The sequence below is a fragment of the Nelumbo lutea genome, chromosome 2, assembly GCF_056320005.1.
Source record: "Nelumbo lutea isolate HS-2025 chromosome 2, American lotus-T2T, whole genome shotgun sequence".
Lineage (NCBI taxonomy): Eukaryota > Viridiplantae > Streptophyta > Magnoliopsida > Proteales > Nelumbonaceae > Nelumbo > Nelumbo lutea.
Genome location: NC_142685.1, coordinates 10011181 through 10023609, shown reverse-complemented (window position 1 = coordinate 10023609; position 12429 = coordinate 10011181). Strand labels below are relative to the sequence as shown.

Sequence of the window (12429 nt, the reverse complement as noted above, 5' to 3'; positions counted from 1 at the left end):
GCCACCTTTTGCGAGTCCATGTGTACGGATCAACATGATGGGCTAAATGTTGAAGTGATGCCAATGTGGCAATGCTTATTGAAAAAATGCCCATGGTTCCAAATAAGAAAGTCTAAAAATTTTCTCCTATTTTGATTTTTGAATTTTTTTTAATCCATGTCATTTTTAAACTACCAATTAGAAACTCTACTTTCCCAAAAAAGATATTCCTAAAATCTCTCTCTCTCTCTCTCTCTCTCTCTCTCTCCATGTTCCAATAACCTAACTAATCTAATATCCTATAATTTCTCCTAAACAACATTTCCTACTATCCCCAACTTTCTCCTAAATTATCTCTAATACAGTGGAGAGTTTCTCTTCTAAAAATGATCTCTAATTCTTATTTATCTTCTCCCCCACTTTCTATCTACATCTATCTAAAGAAAATTTAAGAATTATTTAAATATTTTAACAAAACTATATAATAACTTTAAAGTATTTATTAAAATGACAAAAAATAATTATAATTAATTTAATAATATTCATATTATAAATAATTAGATATTTTTACAAAATTCTTCATAAAATTATGTACAAACAATATAAATTATGCTTTTTTGGATTATTAAATCTAAATTTCATTCAAATAATGAAAATTTAACATTAAAAATGAAATATTATTTAAATATTTCAATAACTAAATATATTAAATAAAAAAATTTAAATCAATTAATAATGTACTTTAAACATTTACTGAATAACTTTCATTTATAATACATAGATTAAGATTTTAAGTAGTTAAAATAACAAAATTATGTATTAATAGTAATATAATTTTATGTACTATTAAATTCAACAGGTAATTAATATTTTAATATTTAAATAGCAATATTATTCCAATAAATAAATAATTTCATTTATACCAATTAATAATTCTAGAAAGTAACATTCACAAAATTTAATGTTTATTAATAAGAATTTTAAAATCTAATCTATATTTCTTATATATTTATGTATACTAGCATTAATATTTATTATATTTTAGTAATTATTTATTGTTTTCTGTGCTAAATATATTTTCAATAATTCTGTATAAATCTATTTCCGTTTTGTTATTTAATAGAAAATTTTCAATAATTATTAGAGTTTAAACTACTGTTATTTAGCTTTTTAAATTTAATTTATTATGTATTTTTTGTATAAATTTTTAATAATTATTGAAAATTAAACAATTGTTCATGGGTTGGTTCATTTTAGTTGTAAGTTGTTTGGCCAACCAAATCGACTTGGTCAGGGTGGGGAGTTGGTCACTCAGGTTATATCGGTTTGGTTCAATTTTTGATTTGGTCGAACGGTTCAAAAGATTTAAACTTAAAAAAGTTAAATTTAAATTTTAAAAAAATCACAATGGCATTATTACAAAAGTAAATTTACAATATAAAATATTTTAGCCTAGGAAATATTGGAATTTTCCTACTAATCCAACCCATTCAAGTTAGGAAATTGTTGAACCAAAGCCAATTGAAAATAGTAGAAGTCGGGTTGGTTAGTTTCATTAGTTTGATTAGGAATGGCAATGGGGCGGGGTGGGGACGAGGAGCCTCTCCCCATCCCCATATCCACGGTGATACCCACTCCTATGATTCTTTATAATGTCAACCGTTATGTTTTATTTTTTATTTTACTTAAAAAATAAAAATAAAATAATTAAAATTTACAATCCTGTTAGAAAAGATTCAAACATATTCAACCCTATTTTTAAAAATATTAACATATAGATGTATGTATACATATATACATACATAAATGTATAAAATATAAACAATTATTAATTATTATATAAAATAATTATATACTCTTACATGTTTCTATTATTTATCTTTAACTTAATAAATCCTGGTGCTCGCACAGGTCCTAGCTAATAAGAGAGTTATGGGAGGGGCTGGATTTGGGAGTGCCGTTTTTTATTAGGTACAAGCTCTTGTAAGATATGTATTGGGAAACCGAATCTCCACGTAACCTTCATACCGAAACACAACCTTCGTTGGGAACCTTCTTGCATGCATGTGTAATTGGTATTCCTAGATGGTGGATGGTGAATTCAATGCTGGTTGCATGGATTTTCAATACAATCGAACCAACCTTCCGAACTACTATATCATATACGGAGAGTGTGAAAGACTTGTGGGAGGATCTGCAACAAAGATTTTCTATCGGGAATGGACCGCGAGTCCATCAATTGAAGGCTGATTTGGCTACTTGTAAACAACAGGGACAAGCAATGATGGCTTACTACGGGAAGCTGAAGGTCACGTGGGATGAGCTGGAAAAATATGATCCAGTACACGCGTGTCGTTGTAGCAGTTGCAACTGCAAAATTGCGGCCATACTTGAAAAGAAGTGAGAAGAAGAGAGGGTACATTAGTTCTTGATGGGCCTTGATGACGCAACTTATGGCACCGTGCGTCCGAATATTTTGAGCATAGAGCCATTGCCGAATTTGAACCGTGTCTATGCAATGATCATTCAAGAGGAAAGGCATCAATGTATAGCCAAGAGCAAAGAAGAACGGAGTGATGTTGTGGGTTTTGCGGTATATGCTGGTGCAAAAGCAGTTGGTGCATGTACAAAGGATAAAAGTGTGAGCTGTACACACTGTGGAAAATCCGGACATGAAGCTAAGGACTGTTTCCAGGTGATCGGATATGCAGAATAGTGGGGAGATAGACCACGCTCAACCGGGAAAGGAGCAGGCCGCGGGCGAAGTGGTTTGGGCAGACGAGGACGAGGAAACAAGGCAAGAGCAAACGCTGCCCAAGCAGTGGGAAGTGAGACTGGAGGACAAAAAGTTGGAACCACAAATGATCATGACCGCAACGAGTTTCCGGGGCTGAGTGGAGATCAATGGACAACCCTTCTCAATATTCTGAATTCACATAAATCTGGTGAAAAACTTTTCGGTAAGAAAAATTCTACTGATTGGATAATTGACTCCAGGGCATCGCACCATATGACTGGAGAAATTAATTTATTGATTAAAGTTTGGAATATTACACCGTGTCCGGTGCAACTTCCTAATGGGAAGCAAACTACCGTAGTGAAGGAAGGGACTTTGCATTTGGGTGGAAATATTTATTTACTTCATGTGCTTTTGGTACCAAAAATGAACTGCACCCTTATTTATGTAGCTAAATTATTGCAAGAGGTAAATTGTACTATCACTTTTACTGACAAGCTGTGCGTGATACAAGACCAAACCTCGAGGACTCTGATTGGAGTGGGTGAACAGTGTGATGGGGACTATCAGTTTAGAGGAGCAGCACCGGTTCGAGCAAATAGAACGAGTGGAATGAGTGAATGGGAGTTGTGGCATCGCGGATTAGAGCATCCGTCTAAACGGATATTATCTTCTCTTCCTAAGGTAGATAAATTAAACAGTAGACCTGAAAGTGATAAGCCATGTGATGTTTATTATAGAGCAAAACAAACTATGGAAGTTTTTCCTGAAAGTAAACATAAAGTTGATGATTGTTTTCCTCTATTTCGTTGTGATACATGGGGTGCTTATAAAGTACCTGCTTCTCATGGTGCCGTTTACTTTTTAACCATTGTTGATGATTATTCTCGTGTTGTGTGGGTTTACCTGTTACTTGAAAAAAGTGAAGTAACACATATTGTTGAGAATTTTTGTGCCATGGCAGAACGCCAATTTGGCAAGTAAGTCAAGATTGTTCGAAGTGATAATGGAACAGAGTTTAAAAGCCTGAAGTCGTACTTTGAGACTCATGGCATTCTGCATCAAACTTCTTGTGTTGGAACACCCCAACAGAATGGTCGAGTGGAGAGAAAACATAGGCATATTTTGAATGTTGCGAGAGCATTGAGGTTTCAAGCAGGTTTGCCTATTCGTTTTTGGGGAGAGTGTGTCTTGATCATCAGATACTTGATAAATAGGACACCTTCTTCCGTACTTAACAGGAAGACTCCATATGAGGTACTGTTCGGGACGACACCTCGATACAAGCAAATAAGAGTGTTTGGTTGTCTTTGCTATGCCCGTTGGATTTCTCGAGATAAGGATAAGTTTGGAGCGAGGAGTAGGAAATGTGTTTTTGTAGGCTATCCCTACGGGAAGAAAGGTTGGCGCGTATATGATGTTGAGAGTGGTGAATATTTTGTCTCCCGCGATGTAATCTTCCATGAAAATATATTTTCATATGTCGGTGATTTAGAAATACCTCTTGAAGACAACCCTGGCCTGGCAATTGCGGTTGTAGTTGATGATGATGTTGTTCACAGCCACAGAGGAAATAAAGACAGGGGGAGTGACGAAGAGGATATCTGTGCAAATGATAGGGGGAGCATTCAAAATACTAATAGAAGAGAGGAGGAGTAAGGCAATGGAGGGGATGTGCAGGAAGTGGAAGCTAATGGCGGTGAGGACAGAATTAGTGTGGATCCAACACAACAAACAGCACCAGAAGAGCAACTTAGCAGGGGACATCGACATCGCACGCCGTCTATTTTGTTAAAGCCCTATGTAACCTAGACATCAAGCTTCCTTAGCTGCAGTCACTGTAGGAGCTGAGCCTACTAGTTTTTATGAGGCAGTAAAAAGTGAGAAATGGAGAGAAGTTATGAGGAGGGAAATCTAGGCTCTGGAGGATAATGGTACATGGACATTGGAATCTCTACCTCTCGGGAAAAATGCCATACGGAGTAAATGGGTCTATAAGATTAAATATAATTCAAATGGGACGATTGAACGGTATAAGGCACGCCTAGTTATCCTCGGGAATAGACAGGTTGACGGATTAGATTACAATGAGACTTTTGCTCCTGTGGCCAAACTGACGACAATCCAGACCTTTTTAGTTGTGGCGGCTATTAGGAACTGGGAGTTGCATCAGATGGATGTACATAATGCTTTCTTACATGGGGATTTGAATGAGGAAGTATACATGCAGTTGCCACCACGATTTACATCTAAGGGTCGAACAAAAGTGTGCAAACTGAAGAAATTTCTCTATGGACTGCGTCAAGCTCCCAGATGTTGGTTCTCGAAGTTTAACAACGGCATTGATACAGTTTGGGTTTGTTCAATCGTATCTTGACTACTCTTTGTTCACCTATTGCAAACACAATGTGCGTTTGCACGTGCTGAAATATGTTGATGACCTGATTATTGGGGGATGATATTGCTGCCATTGTAAAATTCAAAAAGTATCTCCATCGGTGCTTCCATATGAAAGACCTGGGCCCACTCAAATATTTCCTAGGGATTGAAGTAGCTCGTGGCCCTGAGGGAATATTTTTGTCGCAACAGAAGTACGCCCTAGACATCATCTTGGAATGTGGACTCTTAGGAGCCAAATCAACATCCGTGCCCATTGAACAGAATCATCATCTTGCATTGGCAAAGGGCGCTCTTATGGAGAATCCGAATCGGCATCGATGACTAGTGGGACGATTGATCTACTTGACCATTACACGACCTGAGTTGTGTTATTGTGTTCATATCCTAGCTCAGTTCATGCAAAGTCCACAACAAGAACATTGGGATGCAGCTCTGCGCGTAGTGCGTTATATGAAAGGATATCTAGGACAAGGTCTATTGTTCTGTTCTGATAGCAATCTGCATCTATATGCCTATTGCGACTCAGATTGGGCAAGTTGCCCATTGACGCGATGATCATTGATTGGCTATTTTGTTCTACTGGGGCAGTCACCGGTTTCTTGGAAAACGAAAGAACAACATACCGTGTCGCGCTCTTCTACAAAATCCGAATATCGTTCGATGGCTGCAACAAGCTGTGAGCTGAAGTGGATGAAGAAACTTTTTTTGTCCTTTGGAGTGGCGCATGATGAACCTGTACGATTGTATTGTGACAATCAGGCAGCTTTGCACATAGTTGTGAATCCAGTGCTCCACGAGCGGACAAAGCATATTGAGGTCGACTGTCATTTTGTTCGCGATGAGCTACGGCGTGGGAACATTGTTACTTGCCATGTTCGAACCACAGAGCATTTGGCTGATATCCTGACGATGGCTCTGGAAAAAGAGAAATTTGCATATTTCCTTGGCAAATTGGGCATTCGGAATCTACATGCGCCAATTTGAGGGGGAGTATTGGGAAACCGAATCTCCACGTAACCTTCATACCGAAACGCAACCTTCGTTGGGAACCTTCTTGCATGCATGTGTAATTGGTATTCCTAGATGTATGTAAAAAATCGATTCCTACTGAAACTGAATCTCCTAGTTGTATATATAAGATGTACATTACATAATAAAATCAGAACAATTTTCACAAAGTTTTTCGATACGTTCAGGATAGTTGTTCCTTTTTTTTTTTTAATACATTAAGATGAAAATAGAACAAGTGGAGAAATGTGATAATCTGAAATCCCGAAAATTGCCCAATAGTGCAAGACATTATGACAGATAAGCTTGCTTTACCACTACCAGCCTTCTGTATTTGGTATTAGAATTCCCTCCTCATTCATATATCAAATATATGATACATTTTGGCCTAGTGTAGAGCGGTGTCCTCATGAGTTTTACTCATCCAAAACTATTTTGGATCCAAATTATACCACTTTTATAACTTCGGTTTAAGGTATCATTTCGAATGATACAATTTATCAATACTAGTCACTTGGTTTCATTTAAGTCTCCCATATACCTAATATCCTGTACTTTAGAAGCCCGTTTGGGAGAGCTTTCGCAATGACCGAGTTGTGACTGAGCTGCTTTTGGCTCACATAATTGTAAGACTCTTTGCTAAAAAAGAAAAATTGTAAGACTTTTTTTTAATTGGGTAAATCGTTGAAACCTCCTTTGAAGTTTTTGATTGTTACTAAAATTTCTATGAAATTTGATAATGTCAATCACTTCTTCTTAACTTTATAGCATTGCTGCAAGTAGACTCTTAATAGAATTTTCTAAAAGGACTCTGGATCTCCTGCCCATGAGAATTCTGCTCACGCCTACCCACAATACACTATCCCCCATGAATTGGGAATATCTCCCCCTGCATAATACTATGCAGAAGATGAGATGTTCTCTATGTGTGGCTGCGATTAACGTGGGCAGGAGATCCAGGCTCTCTAAAAAGAGACATGAATCACTACCCAAACCCTTCCAATCTCTTTTTTAAAATTGATTAACTTGTCAAGTTTTCTTTCATATCAATCACTCAAAGATAAAGTTGCAACTTTAAATTCTCTTCATTTTTATTATTGGTAAAGTTTGTATTATTTATTTTCTGTAGAAACTAGTCTTAATAGTATCTTCATAGGCTTTTTAAAAATTTTTCATACATTTTTCTAGAAGATTCTACCATAGAGAATCTATTTGCAACTCTATCAGAAAGTTTAAGAGAAGTGAAGTGATTACAATTACTAAACTTCAGAAAATTTTCAGCAAAGATAAGAAACTGGGAGGTTTCGGCAATTTATCCTATTTAATTTTTGAGATTTGTACCAAAAGCGTGACAACTTTCTAAGTTTATTGGCTCGTACGCTGCATGAAATTTCTCTCGAAATGACATTAACAACATAAATTCCTCTCAAACTGACATTAACAGCAGTGGCCAATGCTGTTAACCAATTAGTTTAATCCATTTGTTCCCTATTCATTAGATTTTCTTTCCGTGTGTGACCTTCTACTGGTCAAGTGATGGGAAGGAGACCGCCAAAGACAATATTGAGTAAACACAAGTGCGTTCACTTCAATAATTGGATTTATTCAATATACAGGTGAAACGTGATATATTACCAGCCCGCTGTACATAATTATGATTTTATTTGGGCTGCATTTGGAAATGATGCAAATAGATTTACGTCAATAATTGGACGTAAGGCTGCATTTGGTTAAGGGTAAATTTGTATTTTGGTTCATTTTTGTCTGTATTTAGGAATATTATATTTATGCATTGACAAATAACAAAGCAATGCATATTTACATTGATAATAAGATGTAAAAGGAATTCATGTTTGCCTTAGGTACAACTAAAAGTGTGTTTGGTAAGAAGGTAAATTTATCAATGCAAAGCTAATCCAATTTTACAATTTATATCAACCATTTTACATTCCACATATTTACATTCACACTTATTTACATCTTTCCCAAATGCAACCTTACGTCCAATCAGATGGGCCCCAATATGGCTAAAATGCAACTATTCAAATTGGAATTTGCCAACAAAGCAAGTTCCAACACCTTACTAATGACACCTCACATCTCGCTATAAAACTAGGCCCACCATCAACGTGAGCCATGTATGAGACATGTGGTGTCGGATGTTGTTGGTAGGGTGTTGGAGCGTATTTTATTGGCAGGTGATCGGGAGTCCGGACTCTTCGGAACTACATAACACGTTTACATCATTGCCCAATTCTAACATGTTTCCCAGCCTAAGCCCATTAGGTCCAGGCCCAGCCCGACCATCAAGCCTCTAATTTTCCTCCTTGTTCATTCAGATCGAGTTCCTTTTCTCAGTCGCTCGAAAATCGAAACCCTCGTTTCCCTCTCTCTCTCTCTCACAGCTCGTTCTTGACCATTTATGTTTAACGATGAAAGCGTACAACGCCCGATTATAACTTGAGTATGTTTCTCTAATGCTTTTTTGACAATTTTGTTTCCATTGTATTTGAGTTTCAGAGGCTCTGTTAATTCTTGTTTTTTGAATTTTCTAGTTGATAGTCATGAATTTGGAGCAGAACATGTAGCAAGTCAGAATTTTCTGGTCAGGAAATACGCGCATTTTTATTTGGGTGGAGAGAATGAATAAATCCCTTGTTTCGCCTGGCATTTCTCTTTTTGCTAGAAATCCCTCAAATGTTTCGTGTTTGCTTCTGTTAATTCATCGAAACCACTTTCAGATTTTTAATGTGGAAGTTTACATTGTCATCAGTTTGAGTTTCTAGTGCAGGAGAAAAGAATTCGAACAAGAATATGGGTGGGTTGAGTTGACAAACCATCTAGCTTGGAAAATGGGATATGAATTAAATAAAGTTTAGGTTTAGGTCGGATAAGGGGTCCAGAGGATAGATTCGAACGGAATATTTGGTTATTCAAGCTAGGCGCTGAAATAGTATTAGGTTCGAGTTTTATTCGAATTAGAGACTTGAACTCTAATTTGGCTCGATCTAAAAGCTCACAAGTCTGTTCAAACTCGATTATAACCCTACTTTTTCTAAAAAAAATAAAAATCATACATATAAAAATATTTTTTCTTTATTTTACATGCAAAAAAGTAAGATTTATAAAAATTATTTATTATTATGTATAATAAAATTATTTATTTAATATACTAGGCTTAATTAAGCTCACAAATCTAACAAGCCGAGCTTCAATTTAAACAGCCGAACCGAATTCAAATAGTTTGTAAAAAACTCGGCTCATGGCCACCTGATACGCTTTCTTCGTAAGTATCAGTCTCTGAAAGAAATCCTTCTTTTAGTTGAGAGGGACTTATCTTTAAATGTGGCACAAAAAAAAAAACATATGAGAAAAGAAACAAATTGGCTCCAAAAAAAAAAAAATTGGTCACTTAGAATGTTGGTTGACGTTGAGCACTTGAGATTTTTGTGATAAACAATAACTAGGCTACTATTCTTGCAACATCATTTGCTGTATTAAATTTTAAATGAAAAATATTATCTTGAGCATTTAAAAGTGATTTTTCATTACTCAGATAGATACAAATTAACATTTGTGACATCTAATCACATTCTTACTTTGCTTTTCTGTATTAGCTACCTGCTACATTGTTGCCAACTTGGGACACAAAATGGACTAGACAAGAGAGTAATTTCAAAATCAAGTCAGAACATTTGTGCAGAAAGGCCTATGAAACCTCTTGTTGTTGAGGAGAACAACTAAAGGGAGGATAACACAATTGTATCTAAAGATGCTTGTCCATTAGAGATGGACAGCGGACGAGTTCAGAGTGAGAGTACAAAATAATGCAAAATACAAGATTCTGCACCTTACATATTTGTATTTGTGCTTCTTTCAAACTGAGCCTATTATAGAACCATACAAAAGGAATGGAATTGAGCCATGTATGTGGCATACATAAGAACTTGAACAAGATTTTGATGGCTGCATCTTTGGTAGTGTGGCCGCTGATGAGTTTGAATCAAGATGGGAATTACTTATTAGTAGATATCAACTTCGGGACAATGGATCCCTATTTATATGAAAGGCAATTTTTGCAGGCATCTGACAGACGAGGTCTGATCATCATATTGTCTCATTCTTTGATGGGTACTTCAGAGGTATGAAACAGTTTCTTGATCTGTATGGTATAGCTCCAAAGAATCTCAGTATGACAAGGAAAACGAAGCTGACTTTGAGACAATACATGCCTTCCCAATGTTGAAGACAGAATCACCTTTGGAAAAGCAGCTTGCAGCACTTATTTATACAAGGGAAATCTTTAAAGGTTGAAATGGTTGAAAGTAGAGGTTACTTTGCCAGAAAGACAGGACGATGGAGTAGTTAGAAGGTTTGTAGTGGCAAAATACAAGGAAGAAGGTAGTACATGCAAAGAGTTGTGACCACAAATATTATTAGCATGACAGAAGCCCCTGAGCATCACAATACAATTCATGGAGGGAATCAGGGCCAAAAGGGAGATGGAAACCAATATGCTAGTGCTGATAGGATTGCAATCATAAGTGATCTCTTACATACTAAAACCAATGAACATCCGATATCAAATAATAAAGAAAAAATTCCCGATTAGTACCTTAAACTTTGGGCCCAGAGCCACTTTGTCCCCTATACTTTAAAATGCGATAATTCAGAATCTGAACTTTTAAAACGTGATAATCCAGTTTTTACTGTTAATCAGATGTCAACAACCTACTGTTAAATGATATTTGAAAAAGACAAATGTCCTTCGAGTGTCATCTAATTTTCTTTATCAATCATCAAAACATTTACAAAAAATTAACAATTCCAAATCCTTGCTTATTTCATTCAAAAAAATTGGAGTCATATATTTGTATAAGCATTCAGGTGACAAAAAATTAACAGTTTCTTCATCTATATTGTATAGCTCCAAAGAATCTCAGTATGACAGAAAATAAAGCTGACTTTGAGACACAATACATGCCTTCCCAATGTTGACGGGTGTATAAGCTCTCTATACTGCAGAAATTGAGAAATGAATGAGTGGCTGCTATAAATTCAATTTGCACTACATAATTCTCTATATAATTTACAGGTTGAAAAATAAAATGAATGAGTGGTACCAACCATGATTGTATCCAAGACCTTTATTTGGTAGTTGACTAGTTAGGTACTGGGGCAGGTTTTAAGGACGGGGGACCTCAAAAAATGATGGTTCCGACTTCCAAGGACAAGCCCAGCATTTGATCCATTGAATTACAACCCCATTATTCTCATAATCTCATATACTGTGAGTCTGTGACTGAGGTTGATATGGATATCCTAAGACCTTGATTGGATGAGGCCATAAGGCCATGACTCGCTGTTGCCGAAACCCGCACTATAAGAAAAAAATGGAGGAGTACGTTACAGCCCACTGTAAAATTTTGAATTAAAATGTTAAATATCTCATCTTATACACCAACGTTCACCCTTGAATTGGACTAACACCTACTCCAATTATAAGGTGGGGCTAAGAATTCTTATGCTGGGTTAAACTGTCATTCTCCCAAAAAAAGCCCTTAAATCCCGTCCTGGTGATGATGGCAATGGATATGCTGGGCTAATAGGGATGTCTTGCTGGATCCCAATAGGACTGTACCTTCAAGGCTGTAAATACAGGCCAGCAATAGTGGTTTGTGGTTACCTATCATTGTGATTTGTGACTTTGCTTAATTGCTCTTTCCTTTCCTCTAACCTCTAACAAGTTGTCCTTTGTTATGATTTATGAAATGAAAGCTTTTTTTTCTACTCTTTTCGGTGGTGAAGGTGAAAGCTTCTAATCTCACCAACTCTAACGGACTGTCGCACTTAAAGATACTACCGAATTTGTTTTGGTAATAAAATTTACCACCCAATATGCATTGATTGCTAAGGCTTCTTTGTTTGTACTGTACTAGAAGTGGATGCAAAATTTGTATTTGGTTCACATTATGTATTTTTACTTATAGCTTTGCATTGTTTTTTTCATCCACTCGTTAGCAGTACATTTTTTTTTTCGAGTACAGACAGTATCACAGAACAAGTCTTGCATCTCATAAACTAATAATAATTTGCACGCCTTCACCCTGTACTGGAAATATCTCCCCATGAATAATATATACGAGAATGAGAGATGTTCCCAATGTGCCGGACACACTGTGAGGTTGGTGTGAGGAGTAGATTTGGACTCTCTTTTTACCTACATTCTCTCCCCAATAAAGTGAGAGATTACATTATTTTACTTTCCATTTAAAAAAAGTGGAAATTCTCTATTTTGGGCCTAG

General features: G+C 36.2%; 1 long non-coding RNA gene across 1 annotated transcript; it reads left to right on the top strand.

The window, feature by feature from the left end:
• The first annotated feature begins 8385 nt into the window (after positions 1 to 8385).
• On the top strand, positions 8386 to 9046 carry LOC148868484 (uncharacterized). Its single transcript, XR_016108004.1, has 2 exons — positions 8386 to 8588; positions 8680 to 9046. It is a non-coding gene; the product is annotated as an uncharacterized LOC148868484 (long non-coding RNA).
• The last annotated feature ends 3383 nt before the right edge of the window (positions 9047 to 12429 follow it).